The sequence below is a fragment of the Talpa occidentalis genome, unplaced genomic scaffold (assembly GCF_014898055.3).
Source record: "Talpa occidentalis isolate TD23 unplaced genomic scaffold, MPIMG_talOcc4v2.1 talOcc4.5, whole genome shotgun sequence".
In the NCBI taxonomy this organism is placed as follows: domain Eukaryota; kingdom Metazoa; phylum Chordata; class Mammalia; order Eulipotyphla; family Talpidae; genus Talpa; species Talpa occidentalis.
In genome coordinates this window covers 43,945,019-43,966,563 of record NW_023604861.1, presented here as the reverse complement: position 1 = coordinate 43,966,563, position 21,545 = coordinate 43,945,019, and the positions used below count along the sequence as shown (strand labels likewise).

The 21,545-nt window shown below is 41.9% G+C and overlaps 1 protein-coding gene across 3 annotated transcripts in view; it reads left to right on the top strand.

The window, feature by feature from the left end:
* Nucleotides 1-21,545, top strand: part of SPATA13 (spermatogenesis associated 13) — a 278,943-nt gene that overhangs the window by 125,396 nt on the left and 132,002 nt on the right. The window contains exon 1 of one of the 3 annotated variants that reach the window (XM_054701839.1): nucleotides 19,441-19,602. The exons of the other annotated variants lie outside the window; for them this stretch is intronic. The gene's annotated coding sequence lies outside the window, so the exon portion shown is untranslated. Of the gene's footprint in view, nucleotides 1-19,440; nucleotides 19,603-21,545 lie in introns of those variants that run through there. 3 annotated transcript variants of the gene reach the window in all.

The window sequence follows — 21,545 nt, the reverse complement described above, 5'->3', positions numbered from 1 at the left end:
TTTATTAGATAAATTATGATTCTAAACCTTCCAAAGCTGAATTAAGGGGCCCAGCTTTGGGCGCCCACAATGTCCACCAATGTTGTTTGCCTCTGGGCTTACTGGGTTTGGTCTGAAAGACTGAATGGACTTGGTTGCAAACAACCTGTAAAGTTAGTGGAAGTTGGATAAAATATCCAGTCTCAGTTACTTATGAAAGATAAGGTCAAGTAGTGCAGTTTAGATATCTTTTAATTGCAGTGTGCAATTAAATTGTACACATTAAACTTGCAAAGTCATTTAATCTCCCTCAGTGTCCTCCAACTTGGAAAGGCAATGCAAAGACCTTCCTATCCCCACGGTGGAGTGAAAAACCACTGAACTGAGGCAAAAAGATATGAGTTCTAGTCCTGGGATCACCTCTGATTAGCCCAGGGGCCAAGTTCAAGCCACTTAATGTATCTGAGCCTCAGTGTCCTCTTCAGTAAAATTGGAAAGCTAGAACTAATCCTTGTGATTTCTGTGAGAAAATAATTCTGTAACAGAGAAAGTATGTTCTACTATAAAAAGCCTCAGGATGTTGTGTTTATTACAGTTTTTAAGACTAGAGTGGGGGTTTGGAATAAAACCTCTTAAATTAAACTTATATATCATCAAGAAGCAATATCAAAAAGTAATATTAAGTTTTATCAAGAAGTGCTTGTGCTCCTAAACCTTTGCTTGAGAATTTTATGTGCCCCAGGGGAAGGATGAGCTGTCAGGGGAGGTGGGTTAGAGGGGCAGGTAACTAAATGCTACTGATTATGAAATTTTGAGCTCAGTGACTTGTCTAACTGCTTTTTGTTACCGTGTGTTCTTGAAAGGTTACTCTTTCCCTTTGAACCTGATCAGTATTGCTGAATAAGAGGTGACAAATTGTTGCTCTGTGGGGTTGTGCCAATTCTATACTCCTCCAACAATGTTTAAGTATGTCTGTTTCCCCACAACTGGACCTGCATTAATTATTGATGTTATGTAGAATTTTTGTTCCTTTAATCAAAGAACTACCACGTTGGTGGTTTAAAGTGCATTTCTTTAGTTAACAGCAAGATCAAATATATTTTTTTCTGTGGTCTAATAATTATAATTATATTTTTTGGTTAGCAAATAATTTATATCCTTTTGACATACTGCTGGACTTTAGCATCTTATTTAATAGCGTACTTGCAATAATTTCCTAAGGATGTCAGAACAAATTGCCATAATCTGAGTACTTTAAAGCATCATAAATTTATTCTCTCACAGTTCTGGAGATTAGAAGTCTGCATGAAAGTCTCTCTGAAGGTTCTGGGGATTCTCCTACTTTGCCTCTTCCAGCTTCCTGGTTGCCAGCAATCCCCAGTGCTCTTTGGCTTATACATGCATACCTCCATCTTCATCCTGTAATCCCCTTGTGTTCTCCAAATTTTAAATGATTCAATTTTTAAAACATAAATTAGTGAACCATGGTCTAGTAAGGTAGTAGTGAATAGTATATTCTCCTTTGAGTCAGATGGTCTGGCACTGCATAGCTCTGTGACTCAGAACAATGTGTTTAATTGATTTAACTGTTCTTCCAATATATGTGCTGTGCATGGCTAAAGCACCTCTAAGGTCCTTTCCGGTTCTCATAACCTATGTCCTAAAGTGCCATAAAACGCTAAGTACATTTGCCCCATTTTCCAGGTACACTTGTGTAGGGGTCAATGCATCTTCTATTTTGTGTTTATTGAACACAAACCTACTATGTCAGGTTAAAGTTAGTTTTCATTCGCACCACTGTTATCTTTGAATTTGTGTTGGATCCAGAGAAGATCAAGAACTCTGACATAGGCTCAGATACTCAATCAATGCACACTTCATTAGCCCTACCATAAGAGAGGATATTTTCAAAATATAAAAGCCTTATTGATGTTAGAAGTGAAACTAGTGCTTCAACCACAGAGTTTTCATCTTCAAAGTCCTCTGTAAACAAAACATTTGCTGGGAGCTGGGGTAAGAAATTCCGGAACCCAAAACAAATAGGGTTAGATGTAGAAGCAGTACTCTTTGGATCAAGAGCCAACCTCTCTCTGCCAAGGTCAATGTTCTTGTTCAAAAGATGGATTTGATGTGTATTTCCATTTGTGCATACGTCCTTCTGAGACAATTATCTGTCATTTATTAAATATACAAAAGTAAAATTATACTAGACATTGTTTGTGAATCACTTACAGGAAAAAGTCAAGAATGATAATATAATGAGACGGGTGGGCCCATGAAATTTGAGTTAATTTTTCTAAATTCTTTACTGATGAGCCCAGGATTCCCTTCTCAGCTGGACCTCTGCCATATTTTAAACAAATGACCACCACAGCTTTTCTGTTTCATATCATTTTGAAAGGAGTGGTGGAAATTAGTGACTTAAAAATCTATTTATTGGAGGTCATTTTTGAAAATGGGATCATAAAAATGCTTTTGAATCTTCCAAAATTCTCTTTCCAGTCACACTTAACTCTTGAACATTTTCTGAGATTTCAAAAAGTTCACACCCCCTTCTATACCTGATAAACTCTTACTTATTCCTCAATGCCTTACTTGACTTCTCCAACTGAATTAATCCTTCCTCTCCTATGTTCCAAGAATACTCTATATGCTTTTCTATTAAACAGATCATCAATATAACAATTGACATACGTCATATAATATAACAATTAGGGTAGGCTCTGTTGGAAGAGGAAAACTTCATGAGGGAATGGTCTGAGTTTATTTATCGTTGCAACCCTATGTCTGCTATACAGGTGATATTTAAAGGATGTTTGTTAAGTAAGTAAGAAATAGGGCAACCTGGGGCCTCCCTGGTGGTGTAGCACTATGACGCTATCTACAACCACTGCAGCATGAGTTTGATCCCCAGCCAGGGAGCTAACCCACATAGCGCAGCAGACCGCTCCTGTCTTGCCCACTGCTCTCCTCAGCAGTGTATATCAGTCAATCTGCCTGTTCTGTCTCTGGTGAAACTTCTCATCCCCTGCATCTCTGGCCTTTATGCCAGTTCTTGTATGTATAAATAAATAAATCTTAAAAAAAGAAAAGAAAAAGAAGTAGGGCAACCTGTAAAAGTCATTGCCTTTTACATTACTTACTGTGAAGACTCAGATGGATAAGAAAAAGAGATCCAGATATATCATTAAGTGAACATTATCAATTTCTTCTAACTCATGCTTCACTTCAAGGGCAGTAATGTGCTATTTCAGAGCAGGCTAACCACCACTTTGGCAAGTCTGGTATTTTCCTTTTCTTCAAAACTGTCATTTAACTTGGGCCAGCAAATGGGGCCTTAGATCTTCTTGTAGCTCTTTACCCACCTGGCTCAGGCATCTCACATGAACCTTGTAGAACAACACCCTAAAAACAGTGTTTCCAAGAACCAGCTAAGTATGACTTAGAAATACTACTATGGATGTTCCAGCCTGTGTGATTATAAAAAGTATACCAGGCAGTGTCTTTCCCCCATACTTTTACTTTTTGCTATAAACCAACCAGCAAGTTTTTCCCAACTATAATTTATTTTCCAGATGGTCGAGCAATTTGAACGTGTGATAATCATTTGAGGGAAAGGTTTTTTTGCTTTCATGTTACAGTAATTTTGGAATTACAACTGTGTTGTACATATAGGATAATGTCCCCATACAGCCTTCAACACAGCTTCCTGTAATGTTAACATCTGACATAACCACAGTGCAATGATCAAACCAGGGTATTAACATTTAGACAACACTATATACTAATCTACAGGCCTTGTTTGGAATTCACCATTTTCACAATTAATCTCTGTTGTCTGATTCAGAATTCAATCCAGGATGCCATATTACATTGTCAAATTAAACTGTTTTCTCTAAATTGTTGTACTTCTTCAGCCTTTCTTTATTGTTCATCACCTTGACAACCAATAATTCTCTCAATTTGGGTTTGTCTGATTATTTTTCTCATTTAAGATTGAGATTATGCATTTTGAACAGAAATACTGTGAAAGAGATAGTGTGCCCTTCCCAGCACATATAAAAATGTTTTACATTGACTTTTTGTGTGCGTGTTGGTATTTACCCTTTAAAAGCTAATCACTTTTTGAAAATTTATTTTCTCTGCATTTTTCAGGAATTTGATACATCACTCAAATGACTTAGATTTTGAAATCATGTTTCCATGATTCCAAGATTCCCTTAGGAGAGCACTCATTTCCCTCTCTTGGAGAAATATGAGAAAAGGCTAACCTGGCATCCTGCTCTTTCTCTGTTAACAGAAACTCATGATCCATCAGGGTCTTCTCCTCCTACCCATGCAGCTCTCAGTCTAATACTGGCCTTTCCAGATTTATAACTGCTCTTCAGGTTGGATTCACCAAGAAGCCCTCAAGCCACAATTTGACTTGAGGTTATTTCTCTGGGAGATTTATCCAGGAAGTACTTGTGTGAGGGCAGGCAAAGCATGAGGGAGGAAGGGGGGTATTTAGCTGCAGCTCCTGACTGCTTTCAGATAGGAGTTGCTACCAAGGCACTTGCTTTTGTTTTTGTTTTTGTTTTTTTGGCCCACTCCAAACCAAAGAATACCTCTTAGTGAAGGGTCCCCAGAAAGTCCTTAGTATTTAGGGCAGTTGCAAGTGCGGGAGATTTGGGACCCTGTGCTTTTTCTTCCTCATCCTTTCTTCTTTCTTCTTTTTTTTTTTTACTTTGTGTTTCTGATTTCACCTATTGTTAAGTATCTAATGTAACTGGAATCACATAGTATTTGCTTATTTCATTAGCATTATGTCCTCAAGGTTCATCCAAGTTGTATCATGTGTCAGAATTTCCTTTTTATGGCTTAATAATATTCAATTGTATGTCTAGACTACATTTTATTTATCAATTCATCCATCAGTGGACACTCTTGGCTGTTGTAAAAAATGCTTTAATGAAAATGAATAGCAAATATCTGTTCATGTCCCTAATTTTCATCCCTACCTTTTTTAAAGATGTTGAGTTTCTTTGCTAGGCATCTAGCATGACCTTTAAATTGTTTGTCTTATTAGGGTTATTGTAATTTGTTTAGGGCTCTGGTAATAAAATTATAAGGGTTTGGGTGGTCTGCCTCATCCCTGCCTCTCTCATGAACTCTCGCTATCATTTGTGCACAATTATACAAGAGAGGGTTTGTTTATCTATTTAGAAATGCATGTAAGCATCACATCACAGCAGAAATGCCCATGGAGTTGAAAGAAAATAATTTGAGGCAGAACTCAGTGTGGCACAGCTTAATGACAACCTTAGAAATGTGGCCAAGTTCAGTTTTCTGCTGGAGGAGTGCCTGACAGGAGGCACCACCCAAACACCTGGCCCACACAGTACAGGAATTCCATATATCATCATTTGTAGTAAAATTGAGCTAAGGCTGAAAACCAGGCAGGGAACTTGATTCAAGAGATGAGAAACTCTAAGAAACTGGCCCAGCCGTTCTCCTGTGCCTACAAATGTTTACATTATACACATAGTTGATCGACCAAACAAACTGGATAAGCAAAAACCATAAACACAAGTGTTCTGTTCTAGCCTGAGTGCGTGTGCAGAGAACGCTTGAAGAGGCCAGAACTGGAAGCTTGAGGATGTAGGGAAGTAAGGTCACAGGCGTTGTTGTCAGTTCCAATAGAGCAGTTTGTTTATTATTCATGGTTTCCATGAGCGTTTCTACTAGTAAAGAAAGGCCCTACTCAGCCTGCCACAGAGAGGGGGACTGGGATTCAGAGATCATGACTAGCCTGGCTGGAATGCAAACTCCATCTGCGAACAAAGTAGAATGAGAATTTGAATGTTATATTCCACCATTCAGAAAAATTATTTGTGACTGAGGAGGTAAGGGGCTCAGAGACCACATGGGATCAAGGATTTAGGTGAATTCCTGTACTCCTGAGAACCTTGTAAATATAATATTAATCTAGTTCTCTGGGTGGCTAGGCTTGAACGATAGTCAAAATTGAGTACTTGGACTTTCTATTTTATGGAAATGTTAAAACAGAAGAGAAAAACCTTGATGGTTTTCAGTTATAGGATAACACAGAACTTATGATGTCAGTGTTATTGTATGAATAAAATTTCCAGTAGTGTAAAGTTACAATTAGAATTTACCTTAGATGAAGAAATAGCATCTATTTATTTGGAAGGCAGGCATGAGTGGATCACTAGGTGAAACCAATCCTCTTGCATTAAAGATTGAAGGCAGAAGAGAGGAGGACAAAGAGGGAGAAGTAAGAAGAAAAGGAGCAGGAGAAAGGAGTGTCACATCTGTTTAGTATCGCACCTTCGAGTTGCCACACACTGATTACTGTTATGTTTTTCCACTGTGGGACTCATCCATTGTTGAGCCCTCCAGACCCAAATAGAACAGTGTAAGTCAGAGTAGAGAATTTCAGAATGGTGGCATGATTTGTAAATATTTTCTTCATGCATCTAAGTTCAAGAATGAATTTACTGAATTACAATGTAAAAATACATTTCCTGTTGTGGGTTGTAGTCAGCAGGTTGAGAAACATTCTGACATTTCATCTTGCATCTGTTTCTGAACCTTCCTTTTTAGTCAATGAGGATTTGTGTCCTATTTTGGCTATTGTAGACTCTGAATAGATGGTCTCTGGTTGATTCTGATGTTTGTTGACTTTCACCACCAACTACTCAGGAATCAGGGATGCCCCCAAAGCACCCCATGATCCTCGCATGTCCATCAGCTGTGGTGAAGTGGCAAGAGTCCTGAATTTAGAGCTAAAAGCTTGCATTGAATCTTAGTTCAGCCCCTTATCCATCATATGACCACGGATATGGCTGCTTAAAAATCTCTCCAATCCTTGCCAATCTTTTCCAGTCCAATTTATTCAATAACCCTTGTTGAATGCCTACTGAATTCTGACTATGATACTAGGTATCAGATATTCAAGAAGTTTGCAGGCTGGTGATGGAGATATAGACAATTCTTTAAAAAAAAAAAAAAAAGTGGAGGTTGGAGGATTAGGGCATAATGTGAACTCAAAGGAGGGACGGCCATGAGCAGAACTGGACCCTTCTTCGCAGCTCTAAAATGTCTCTTGCCCCTTCATGTGATAGTGGGGGCTGGCAGGTCCAAAGTCTATAGTGCAGGCTGGCAGTCTCAAAACTAAGATAGGATATGTTGCTGTCTTTAATTTCAATTCTGTCTTCTTTCTGAATCAAATAATCCCATCCTGGAGCTAGGTATTATAAGGAAGGGAAAAAAATTCCCTCTACTTTTCTGAGTTCTTAGCTGATATTCTTGTGGTAAAGGACAATTTTTTTTTTTTTAAGATTTATTTATACAAGCACTGGGTACAGTCAGAAGCGCAGGAGGGTGAGAGAATTCACCAGAGCCAGAGCGGGGAGCAGAGCAGGCAGAAGGACCGAAGTACACTGCTGAGGGGAGCAGCGGGTGGCAGGAGAGGTCTGCGCACCATGTGGGACCCTCCTCCGGTGGCTGGGGAGCAGCCGGGGATCGAAACGGCTGCGGGCAGCCTCACAACCCAACACTCAACCACTGTGCCACCACCCGGGAGGCCCGTAGTAAAGGACAAATTAACAAGAAAAAGACAATGAGAAATTTAAACAACTATACCTCCTCTGTGCATTGAAGATACCCAGGGAAAATGAGTAACTTCCCAAGCTGGTTTTGGAGTTCAGGTAAATATCATGTGAATAGGGGAAGGAAAGGGGAGATAGAGACCTCTTAGGTAGAGTAAGTGATTTTTAGGAAAGATGAATGGCCCTTTAGAAAAATAGATGGGAGGTGACATTTTGTGATAACTTTTGTCTTCATTTTCTCTTTCAACTGGACCTAGTATATGCTCTAAAATAGTTCTCACGATTTCATAGGAATCAGAATCCCCAGGAGGACTTGTTAACAGAGAAGCTGCTGACCCCACCCCTGGAGTTTTGATAAAATAGGTCTGGGGTAGAGGAGAGCATTTGCATTTCTGACAAGTTCCCAGTGAGGGACTGGGGACCACACACTGAGGCAGAGACTCCCAGAATCCAGTTTTTTCTTAAGAGGATCTCTCTCTTTACTTTCATTTTTCTATTGTTCTGTTGCAAAGCGCATTTTTCTCACCTATTTCCTCTTTGATGACTAGATACAGGGTTTTTAATTGCCTTAACTTTACAGTAATTTTATTGAGTTGTTACTCTACCTCACCCCAAGAAGCTAGCATAGTTGCTCATTAATGAAACACATTTCTATTTCTTGATCTGGGTGTGCATAGTGTTCATGTCACTGAGTGGATACTCCTGTGATTTGAGCACTTCTTTGCATGTATACTTTGATAAATTTTTTTTTTTAAACACACACACACCATTCCGATAGTGAAGCTACAGTTTTTGAGTCTCTAAAATCAAAAGCCGTGGCAAGCGGTTATATGAATTGGTCAGCATGGTGGGATGTGAGGTATGTTGTAGTCTTGCACTCAAGTCATTTTTTCCTAGGAAAGTTTTATTTTTGTTTATAAGACCTTCAACTGATTAGTTGGCCCAACTTCATTATGAAAAGTAATCTGATTTGTTGAATGTCTAATGATTTAAATGTTAACCACATATTTAAAAAACAAAACAAAACAAAACCAAAGCCCTTCATAGCAACTTGGCAGGAAGCATCTAAAACCCTTGTCCATGCACACATGTGACAGAGCTGTTCCCAGGGCCTTCTGTCTCTCATCATTGCCCCTTCTTGATGCACACCTGTTCATTCCTTAAGCGTACACGAGAGGTCACTGAACAAGGCGCTGGGCTACCATGGTGAGAGAATCCATGTCTTGGGGTCCTGGAGATTACACAGGTCAAGTGATGTTTTTAACCCTTACCCAAGGGTTCAGGCCCTGAATATTCATTATCTCTTTTCTTTCTCACATTTACATTTTAAACTGAAACTGCTCTTCTCTTACATATTTTCTTTCTTTCTTTCTTTTTTAAGTTTATTTATTTTTGTGTAGAAGAACTAGGGTGTAGGCCAGAGATGCAAGGGGTAAAAAGGTTCACCAGAGACAAAGTGAGGAGCAGATCAGGCAGATGTACTGAAATATACTGCTTGAGGGGAGCAGTGGGCAAGACAGGAAAGGGCTGCTGTGCCATATGTGGGTTAGCTCCTTGGCCAAGGATCAAACTCAGGCCTTAGCAGTGATAGCACTGAGACTTAACCCCTAGGCCACGAGGGAGGCCCCCTCTTACATATTTTTAATATACAGTGTAGTTAAATGTGATAAAGGCAACTGTACAAAACAAAAAGCAACACTGAACACGTGTGTGAAAAAAAATCTGTGTTACATCTATGCTAGTGTCTAATTATCCTCTTTGAGGAGACTAGGGCATCCTGTCTAGATGGTGTCCTCAATCTGATTTTTACTTTATCTGCAGGTTCCCCTCCCCCACATACACACAAACATTAAATCAACATTTTAACATTCCCAATGCATTACAAACACATCAGCCTTTTGGCAAATATGCCTTAACACTAGATTGGTCTGTAGGTCTTTGGGATTTCCAAATAGGCATGTGTGTGGTCCTGGGACTTCCACTGTGAGACTTATGTTATCCATCTACTGTCCTGTCTTGGGCTGCCTGGTTCACATTGCCCTCTCTTCATACTCACCTGTTCATCAATACACTTAATCTATTTCTCTTTCACTGCCGTCAACACACAACCCTCATGTTCCATTTTTTGTGAAAATGTGAAGAGGACCTGTTCTTATTACATAGACAAGGAATAAATAATACATAGTCTGCTCATATATGGCAGAAAAGTGAAGAAGTTGATGATTTAGGACTAACTATGAATAAAGTAAGTATTTTAAATGATGAAATTAGCAAAGGAAGCCAAAACCACTTTCAACAAAAGATATTTGGTAGAGGCAAGAGTCTATAGTAAATTACTCAATGAAGAGTAGGGATGTTTTCTGTAAGAGAAATCACAGACACAATTCACATTGTGCTGCAATTCTATTTATCTTTTAAGTGACAGAAATAGCACATGCTTTCTTGGGGATATGTAGAAGGACAGAGCCTATAAGAAGAGATCATTTTGAATTATTTGTGGGTATTAATGGCCATTAAAGATGCCTGGGAAGGGCCTCCCCAGTGGCGCAGCAATTGAGCGCTGGGTTGCGAAGCTGCCCACAGCCTCTGCAGCACCGGTTTGGTCCCCTGCCGCTGGGCGAGGGTCCACATAGCACCTAGACCTCTCCTGCCGTCCACTGCTCCCTTCAGCAGTCTACTTCGTCAGTCTGCCTGTTCTGCTCCCTGCTCTGGCTCTGGTGAATTCTCTCACCCTCCCATGCTTCTGACTGTACCCAGTGCTTGTATAAATAATAAATAAATAAATCTTTAAAAAAAAAAGATGCCTGGGAAGTAGACTGGCGGAGATATTAGACTGGCGGAGATATGATGGAAAGAGGACAGAGTATAGAATTTAACCTGTGGGGTCTGAATCCCCACCCAGCCATTTCTACTTGTGTGACCTGTAAAGAAAATTGAAAATAAATATTTACCATTTATCAAACAGGCACTATTTTATGAGGACATTTGTATATGTACTCACTTGATGTTCACAACAACTCTGGGTGTTGGGTTTCCCTATTTGTATGAGGAAAAGCTGAGACTGAGACAATACCAAGCATTAGTGAGGGTGCTGGAGCACTTAGAACTCTATTGTGTCACTTGTGGAGAGGTGAACCGATACAACAATTTTGAAAAAAATGTTTGGCTGGCCATACCAACTAAAGGTAAACAAGCCAACTCTATGAGCCGTACCACGCCTGGGAGTATAACCAAAAGAAGAGTGATTTTTTTTTTTGCTACTGAAAGCCAGTTCAAAAACAGCTTACTTGGGTCCTCCATTCAGAATTGCAATCAAGATATAGGCTAACACATGTTCTGATCTGGAACTCTGAGGAAGGACGAACCTATCCCCAAACTCATTTAAGTTGTTAACAGAATTTATTTCCCTGTGAATCTGGGGCCAAGACACCCAGCTTTTGGATGACTGATCACCCCAGTCCTAAAATGTTGTCCGTAGTTTCTTGCCATGGGGATCTCTCCAACATAGCCACTTATTTCATCAAGTCAGCAGTGAGTCTCTACTGCTGTATATGCGGTATATGGGGTCATTATATAATATAACCGTGGTTGTGACATCCTGTCACCTTTGCTATATTCTATTGGCTAGGTGAAAATTGCAAATTCTGTCTGCAGTCAGGGACAGTGACTTATATAAAGACATAAACACCAAGAGGTGGGCATCACTAGGGTTCATTTTAGATTATATCCAACACACACACACAGAGCTACCATATCTAAATTATACCTCAATGTTTTATACACCTGAGGCAAAGAGATGTACAGAAACTTGCTTTAAGTCACTCAACTCCTAAGTGACAGGGGTGTATATTCACACCCAGCTCAATCTGATATCAAAAGTTGGGGTTTCCTCTGAAGATTGAATGAAATGATAGAGATAAAGCCCAAAGAATACTCTAGCTTATAGAATGGTAGCTAGCATAATGTTTAATACTTGTAAAGATTACCAGATTAATACTTATAAAATTACCAGTTTGATTCTGAAAGATGTTTAGGAAGAAGTTTGTAGATAGCAAACAATGCAGCAAGTCCAAGAAGGTGCTAGAATCCCTGAGTTTCTGTCTAAGCATTATTCTAATTGACTTTGGTAAGTGGATACCTTTACCAATGTTTTCAAAAATCTTGAAAAATATATTCTATTATGATAGCCCATTTTCCTATCATGTGCATTTATTCGTCTTCCCTTGCAACCCAGGTCTAGAATATTCCTTGTGATATTCCCATCTGTTTTAAGATATACTATAACATAATTGTCTCCTTAACTTGCTCCTCATTGTTCAAAGCCTGTTTTTAAGTAAATAGGGAGTCTTCCCATCTGTTCCCCTACACTTTTGAAATCAGTAGGAAATAAACAATTAACTTGGGTTTTAAAATGGAAGAATTTGATCAGAGCCAAAATTCAACACTGGTCACAGGATTCATTTCAAATTATAGTTGTGGGCTATGGTGTTTATTAGGAGAGTGCTTAAAATTTCAGAGTTGAGAAATATGTTTCCCAACAATGCACTCATGAAACTTATGTAATGTTATAATGCAATGTTACTTCAATAAAAAAAATAAAATTAGGAAAAAGTCTTGCTAGGAGAAGAAGAAATGTATGTTTTGTCATTATTATACTTAGATTATTGATGTAATCTTTAAAGTTCTGTCTCCTTACAAAATGACCTTTGGTCCATTTTGGCTTTGCTCAATATGGTTCAGGAATCTACTTAACCAGGACAAAGTAGACACTTTGGTGAGATATTGGACCAACCAAATGAAGATCTGGTGGCAATATATATAATTAATATTGGCTAGGCTTAATTTCATTTTATGTTTATATAAAATAAGTATGAATGAAAGTTTGAGTGTTTAAAAATTATTTTTTCAATAGGACTTATAAGAATCAGGCAAAAAAGAAATACAGTCTTCTAACACTGTCAGATACTTGATAGAGATGGTTTCTATTTCTATTTAGAAATGGTTTCTTTTTCACTCTATGCTTTGTGTTTGAAATATACTTTTACGCATATAGTAGTAACTAATAATACATTATTATTATCACTATTATTATTTTATTGACTACCTAGTACCTGCCATGTACCTAATAGGAGATCCTAGAATAAATAAACAAAGGGAAAAAAAAAACCAAGATACTGCTTTTAAGGATATCATACTCTCTTTGATTAGTGCCAGAATAAATGTGTGTGTCTGAAGTCTTCGGAGGCCATCAAATATAAAGTAATTAGATGTTAAGGTATACTGTATGTTTCCAACTATAGGCCATACTGGAAAAGTCAAAACTGTGGAGATGGTATAAAGACCAGTGGCTACCAAGCATGAGAGGGGAGGGTGGAATGAATAGGTGGAGCAGAAGGGATTTTTAGGGTAGTGCCATTATTCTGTGTGATTCTGTAGTGTGCATACATGATAGTCTGCCTTTGTCAAAACCCACAGGGCTGTATAACCTAGAGTGAACCTAGTATAGACTATGGGCTAAAGTGAGTAACAGTGTATTATTTTCATTCATCTATTGTAACATGTATGATAATGATATAAGATCTTAAGAAGAAGGAAAGGGATGGGGAGGTAAGAGGGCATGCAGGGACTCTACTCTCTGATCAATCTGAGAGAATTTGAGAACCACTTTGGAATCAGCTGCTTTCCTCATCCCTATGGCTCTGTGCAAATTCTGGCTAATGGGTTAGAAAGCTGGGGACACTTTTGCTCTCTTTTCCCTCTTTTACTTAAGGCTGTCCTGAGCAACATATTCCCTCCAGATCCAGGTGGGAAAGCCTCCCGTTCCCTGAGCTCATGGAGGGCACTGGGACTGCAGCAGGGGCTGTCTTCTGCTCCTTTTCCTCATGCTTTCTCAGCCCCTTGCCCTTGATAACCCATTCCTGGACAAAAGAAAGGAAGATTCTTTTCTCTCTCTGCCCAAGTTATTTAAATTCTGCCTGCCCTCCACAAATAGGTACTTACGTACCCAAAAGATTTGACAAATACCCAACATTTTTCTTTCATGCTAGAAAACTTAAGTTAGAGAGGTGTCTACTCTCATAAATTGTAGGATAAAAGCAGCGAATCCATCTTATCCATTCTAATTAAAAATGACAGCTAGTATTTATTGTGCATCTCACCATTTACCAGGCACTGAGCCAGGATGCTACGTACATTTTCACACTTAACTATCACCACAGCATGTCAGATAAGGAGAAAGGGAAAGTCCTAATGAGGTGAAATAATTTTCCTAAATCCACAGGACTGGAGTGGAAGTGGCTGATGCTCTCTGCCTATGATCTTAAAACTTCGGGAGCAGTTGTGGGCCAGTCAATCCCCCTCACCTCCCCACCTTCACAACCAATTAAAGAACAAGAGCTGGTTACTGAGAGATGAGGATAGAACTGTCAATGATAGTACTGATAAAGTCAATTGGAGAATGTGACATTAGGTCTGTGTGAAAAATGCTTGCTAATATTTTCTGAGTCTCCCCCTCTTTCCCCTGCCAGGTACAAACTTTCAGTCACCCCACCCAGGTGACAGTCTGGCTAGAAGTAGAGGCACTGACCGCAGATTGAGTCCTGCCAATGTCTGTGTGGAGAGGCAAGAAAAGAATGAGTCCTCTGTGCCTTTCATAAATTATGTCCAAATTTTATCACGATAGGCAGAACAATGGCTTTCCCTCACCAGTCAGGTAACTCCTTTGTCTGTAGAGACTGGGCCCAAGATCAGAAATGTTACTTTGTGGAAGCTCCTCAAAGAAGAAAAAAAAAAAAACTAAAAGGAGAAGGGAATTGCCTTTGTATGTTAGTTAGCTTTGACTGCCATGACAAAATATACACACTGGGTGGCTTAAACAACAGGAATTTATTTCTCACAGTTCTGGAGTCTGGGAAATCCCAGATCAAGGTGCTGGTAGACTCAGTTTCTGCTGAGGACCCTCTTCTTGGTCGATGGCCACCTTCTTGCTATGTTCTCACATGGTAAAAAGAGAGAAGGAAAGAGCGTGAGTGCACTTTGGTCCCTCTTCCTCTTCCTATAAGAATACTAATTCCAGGGCCTCCCTAGTGGTGCAGGGGGTTAAGACGCAACCTACGAAGCTGGCCGCAGTCACTGCAGCACGAGTTCGATCCCCGGCTGGCCAGGGAGTAACCCACATGGCGCAGCAGACCTCTCCTGACTCGCCCGCTGCTCCCCTCAGCAGTGCACTTCTGTCAATCTGTCTGTTCTGTTCCCCACTCTGTCTCTGGTGAATCCTCTCACTCCCCACGCTTCTGGCCTGTACCCCAGTTCTTGTATGCATAAATAAATAAAATCTTTTTTTTTTTTTAAAGAATACAGATTCCATCATGAGACTCCATCATCATGACTAACTAAATGTACATTTCTAATACCACCTTATTGGGGGTTTGGACTCCACATATGAATTTGTGAGGCACAAATGTTGGTTTATAACACATTCCTCTCTTATCCTTTCTGAGAAATCCCTGAGGAAGTGGGGACTTATGACAGACTGAGTATAACAATGCTTCTCCAGAGTCTTGAAGGAACTCACAATACTGCGTTTTTCAGTGTCTGAAGCAGGAGCATGAAACCAGTGATTGCCCTGGTGCAATCACTGACTGTGTGCTCTTAGACAATTCATTCAACTGCTCTGAACTTTGTTTCCCCCCATCTATAAAATGAGAATAATAGGGTCTCAAGAGTTGCTTTGAGGTTTCAAGAAGATAATGTAAAGGACATAGTATATTAAGTGCTCAGTAAATATTATTGGAAATATGTTAGTTAATTGCAGAGATGTCATTATGTGAAAGAAAAGTATACCTTAGACTTAGTGACAGAGGTCATTTCTATTGCTGGATGCTAGCCTCCGGAAAGTGCTAAGGGTGGTCTGATGCATTTTTGGTGAAAGCTTTGGATTGGCCATCTGAAAAAGTTTAAGTTGCTAGTCCAAATTGGGGAACAGCAGATCACAGATGGAAAAAAGTTTCACGAAATGTTTGGAGATCCCCCTTTGTAGGGAAGGGCAGTATGCAGGTGTCAGATTTGTTTGTAGGGTGGTAAGTGACGGTAGACAGATAGGCAGAGTGAACAGCCACTCGGATGACTGAAGTCTTTTTATTCAGAAATCACACTGTGATTTCCCATGGAATCATGGAAGCTGAAGGAAATGTAGAGGTTGCTTATCTGAATCTCTCACTTGACAGAAGAGAAAGTGAGATCAAAGAAATTCTATGACTTATCCATTTGATGGTGTATAGCTAGAGATGGTGCTAGGTTTTAGAATATCAATGTCAAATCAATGACATTTTTCTCTTGAACCATCTGTCTTCCCTTAACAAGTTAATAATATAAAATCAGAAATATCCTTTATATCAGGGGCTCAAGATTCTCACTAAAAGTCTGAAAATGCACTTTTTAAATACAGGAAATTATCAAGTACCTTATATGTATTAAGATGATACCTGGACTCTTAGATGTTCTAAAATTTTGTGTTTTGTGAGCAATACAGAGAGGGAGGTACCGCTGGTTCCCCATTGAAGAAACTAAAACCATAAAAGGTAAAGGGCTTTCCCAGGGTGACTTGTATCAGGAAAGTAGAATGTTAACAACTCTAATAAATTTGTTCACCTGCTGGCTAGGTCTATTTCCCTGAGAACATGTATTTTTTTTTTTTTAATTTTTTTTAATAGAGGCATGTTTTATTTATTTATTTATTTGTTTGTTTGTTTTGTTTATACATACACTGGGTATAGTCAGAAGCGTGGGAGGGTGAGAGAATTCACCAGAGCCAGAGCAGGGAGCAGAGCAGGCAGAAGGACCGAAATGCACTGCTGAGGGGAGCAGCGGGCAGCAGGAGAGGTCTGGGCGCCATGTGGGACCCTCCTCCGGTGGCCGGGGAGCAGCAGGGGATCGAACCGGCGCCGCATAGGCCGCGGGCAGCTTCGCAACCCAGCGCTCAACCGCTGCGCCACCAGGGAGGCCCAACATGTATTTTTTTTTAATAGTGTATTCTTCACTAGATAAAGTGCTGCATGTAAATATTAATAGTGGTTCTCAAGCCGGCAGAAATGATTCTTTAAGGCACAGTTTATTTTAAAAGAAAAATCAAAAATCTCTCCTTAGATTTGTGCTAAATCTAAAGAGATAACAAAAGCTCTCAATTTAGCATTTGATATTTTGTTAAAACTCTTTAACATTTATGAAAGCTTCATGCAGTTTTGTTCAAGTTATATAAACTAGAAATATTAAATATATGTTTATAGGATTTATATCTGCCTTAAAAATACAGGCTCATTGTAAAAAAAAATTGAGGAATTTCAATAGGTGCAAAGAATAGAAAGAAAATCAAGTGGAAAGAAGAGTTCCTATATACTCCCTTATACACAAGTTTCCCCTGTTTTTTTTTTTTTAAGATTTATTTGTTTATGCATATAAGAACTGGGGTCCAGGCCAGAGGCGCAGGGGGTGAGAGGATTCACCAGAGACAGAATAGGGGACAGAACAGGCAGATCAACTGAAATATACTGCTGAGGGGAGCAGAGGGTGAGACAGGAGAGGTCTGCTGTGCCATGTGGTTTAGCTCCCTGGCAAGGGATCTACTAGTGCTTCAGTGGCTGTGGATAGCTTCATAGTGCTGAGATTTAACCCCTTGCACCACCAGGGAGGCCCCTCTCCTGTTATTGACATCATATATTTGTGTAGTACACTGTTATAATTGATGAATCAATCTTGATCAATAATATGATGAAAGAGTGCATGAGAGTTTACTCTTTCTCTTGTATATTCTCTGGGTTTTGGCAAATGCAAATGACATACATCCACTATCGGCGTATCACACAGAAGAGCTTTTTCACTATTTAAAAAGTATATATAGGGCCTCCCTGGTGGCGCAGTGGTTGAGCGCTGGGTTGTGAAACTGCCCGCGGCCTCCGTGGCGCCGGTTCGATCCCCGGCTGCTCCCTGGCCACCAGAGGAGGGTCCCACATGGCACGCAGACCTCTCCTGCCGCCCGCTGCTCCCCTCAGCAGTGTACTTCGGTCCTTCTGCCTGCTCTGCTCCCCGCTCTGGCTCTGGTGAATTCTCTCACCCTCCCGCGCTTCTGACTGTACTCAGTGCATGTATAAACAAAACAAACAAACATAAATAAATAAATAAAACATGCCTCTATAAAAAAATTTTAAAAAATAAAAAATAAAAAGTATATATAAAGTATTTATTTCATATAAAAATATATATTTTGACTTTTCACTGGATAGTTTAGTACTTTTTTTAATTAATTTTTTTAAAGATTTTTATTTATTTATCACACAAGAGCTGGGGTACAGGCCAGAGATGCTGGGGGTAAGAGGATTCACCATAGACAGAGTGGTGAACAGAACAGGCTGACTGACCGAAACACACTGCTGAGGGGAGCAGCAGGCAAGACGGGAGAGATCTGCTGCACCATGTGGGTTGCTCCCTGGCCTGGCAGGGATCAAACTTGTGCTACAGAGGCTACAGAGGCTGCGGACTGCTTCATAGTGTGGCGCTTAACCCCTTGCGCCACCAGGGAGGCCCTAGTTTAGTACTTTTATACACAATTTGCAGCAACATGGATAGAACTGGGATTATGCTTAGCGAAATAAACCAGAAAGAAAAAGAAAAATAAGGGATGGTCTCACTCATAGCAGGAATTTAGAAAACCTAAATAAGGGACCAAGAAAAGACTAATTATAATAAAGTAAAAATCAAAATCAACAAGCAACTATGAACCAGAAACACAATTAGGGGTGGGGGGGAGAAGGGAGTAGGATCAAAATAAGGGGGAGTGGGAATTGTATGGGGACTATAACCAAGATGAAAATGCATACGTTGTGCAAAAATGAAAAAGATGTAAAAATATATAAAATTAAAAAAAAGTTTTACAGGTTTTGTTATAAAAAATAAAATAAAAATAATGGTCTTCATTCATCTTTGGTTGTAATAGTGCTGGTACCTAACCACTCAAATCAACCATCTAAAAAAGACACTTTTAGAAAGAATACATGTTTATTATGTTTATTTTATGAATTCCATTAGTTGCCTATCAGGAAACAATCACGGAATGTTTGAGGCCCAGATTTTAAAGCTGAAGAGTTTGCGCTTCGCTTCTGTGGTTTTAATGTGAATTAATGATTAGACCTTGAGCCAGTAGGAAAGCTGCTATTTCTTTGATTGGATTCCCTGAAACAGTCCACCTAAAACTTGTCCTCGGCCCTGGAGAAAACTAGCAGGCTAAAAAACCCCTGGCCTCCTGTTTCTTTTGCCATTTAAAGACAGCCATGATGCCTTCCCCAGGGGTGAACGCCTCTCCCAGGCACAGGTGGGGCGAGGAGGCAGTGGGGGCCGGTTGCCCAGGCGACGCGGCCGTTCTTCCCGCCTCCAGCAAAGCTGGGGTACGGGTTGATCGCGAGGGGAGAGCAGCGTTCAGGGGGTGCCGGGCTGAGGTCGGTGTATGGGGCAGCTGAGGGTAGGTGGGGGTGAGGAGGTGCGGGTCGTGTAGCTGAGGAGAGGTGAGCGGGCGAGGGAGGGGGGCGAGCGTCGCGGGGCCAGGGTCGGGAGGGGCTATCCGGGCGGGGATGGGGGTGGGTTTGGGGAATGGTTGCTGGAGCGCAGGTAGCGGGGTTTGGGTCTAGTGGTCTGGGGAGCGCGGGCCGGGGGCGTGGCCTGGGGGGGTGTTTGGAGCACCGGGATGGGGGCGTGGCCGGGGCCGGGTGGGGGCGTGGCCGGGGCCGGGTGGGGGCGTGGCCTAGGGGAGCCGGGCGGCCGCGGCGCGGGCGCGGATTGTGCCGCGCGCCCTCTCTGGCGGCTGCTCCTGGCGCGGCTTACCCTGCGGCCGCTCACCGGAGCTGAGGCACCTCGGAGAATCAAGCGTGCTCAGAGCTGCGCGGGACCCGGCCCCGCGCTGGGTGGTGGGGACCTCTTGGATGCGCTGATTTTGGAGGCGCCTCTGAAGTGGGAGCCGCGCGAGGTGAGGTTGCGCCCGGGGCCAGCAGCTCTGCGGGGCGCGCGCGGGGTGCGGCGCGGTGATCCCGGGCGCGGAGCTGGGAACCGTGGGAGGGGAGTGAGCGCCGAGCTCCAGCTTTGGTAGCTTGAGGATGCCGGGCTCACTTCTGTGCAATCATTGGCGCTTTCGGGGCTGCCCACCTGTTGGTTTTCCGAGGCGCTGGCTCCCCGCGCGCCGGCTGGCCGGAGCTGCGCTGCCCCCGGGGAGGGCATGCGGGCGGCGCTCCTGGCAAAGGCCGTCGCGGACGCTGCCCGTCCAGGGATTACCCTGAAACTTTACCCCGCGCCGCCGACTCGCCGGGCCCCGCCTGCGAGGTGGCGGCGGGAGCGCGGACAAAGGTTCGGGGAGCCTGGTGCGGCGCTTGCAGGCGCTGCTCCCTCAGGCGCCGGGACCCGCGCGGCCGGCTCCTGCCCCGGCGGCCACCCGGGAGACCGCGAGGGGATGTGGTTGGCGAATGCAGCTTCAAAAGCAAGTTTCTCCCCAGGTCCCAACTGGGACTGCTTTGGCTGGAAAGGCTGGCACCTGGTGTCTGCCGTGTCTGATTGGAGGAATGTTGCTACAGTTGGGTTGGTTCCATTTCTTTGGACTAGGTGGGGTAATTGACACGCTAGCCCCGGGGAGGCTGAAGCCAGCGCTGCCGCCGACGTCCCGGGGAACTCAGGTGACCTGTGCTGGCGGGCCACCCATCTGACTGCGCCGAGTTACAGAGCCCGGGCAAAGCTCCCTCCCTCCCAACTGAGAAAAAACAAACCAACAAAATCTTCTCCGGCAGTTGCTTCCCAGATTAAGATAATAATTTTGAAAAACAGAGCAATAATTTTAATTTATTTAGCACTTGTTACTGACTGTCCACCTTCATTTATCATCTGCACTCCCTTCCAAGTTATTCTCTGCGGTTCACTTCATGTTCCGTGTTGTTTGGTGTTTTCTTTCCTATTAACCCCTCCAGCTCTTTCAGTTCTTTGCTCTCCTTTGCTAACAGAAATTTCACTCCCTTGTACTTCCCCACCTTCCCTAACATGCTTCTTTTCTCTTTATGCACCCCTCCCCCACCTCCCAAAATCCCTCTCTGCATTGTTCTCTGGGTGCCTGCTAATTATGCACCCTTCCATGTGCTGCTGAACCTTGTCCTCTGCCCCTCCCCATCTTTAGAGTTCTGTGTGGCTGTTCCTTATTATTCAGTATTTTAATTTTTATCTTCCTCCTTTGTCCCCCCAAATTTGCCATCTTCCTCCCACCCAGCTGCATGCTCTCCTTTTTTATTTGTGCTCCTATGCTTGTGTGGGTGTCTGTTCTTTCCCCAGTTTCTCCCACATTGTGCTTTCTTCCCTTTTACCTACTTCTCCCTGACAAGTGCTTTTTCCAGTTGCAGCCTGTACATGCCTTCACAGCACACCTTATTTCCATTCCTTTGGCTGTGATCTTTCATACGCCATCACCATCCCCTGGTACCTTTTCCTCTTTTTCAACCAATCCTCCATTACCTTTTGGACATTTTTATTTCAGAATGTCTGAAAGTGTTAGGAGGATACTGCTTGCAATTGTGTCTCCCCAGGAAGGTTCTGTATTTCAGAACCTTCCTAACTACTCCTGTTCCTGCTTGTTTTTGTAGTAGCATATACACAATTCTTGAATAACCTTAATACTGATATTGTATGAATTGATAAGGCAGCATTTATTGAACACTAAGTAGGTGCCAAGCACTCTTGTAAGGGCTCTACATAATGACTCGTTAGTGCTCACATCCCTGTAATGTGGGTGCCGTTGCTGTATCCATTTTACAGATGAGAAAAAGGAGGCTCAGAGAAGTTGAGGTACAGGTCCAGTTTCTCATGGCCGTGTCATGGTGGAGCCCCTCTTCTCACCAGCTTTTTTAGCTTCCATGCCTAATGACCTTTTGAACTCAG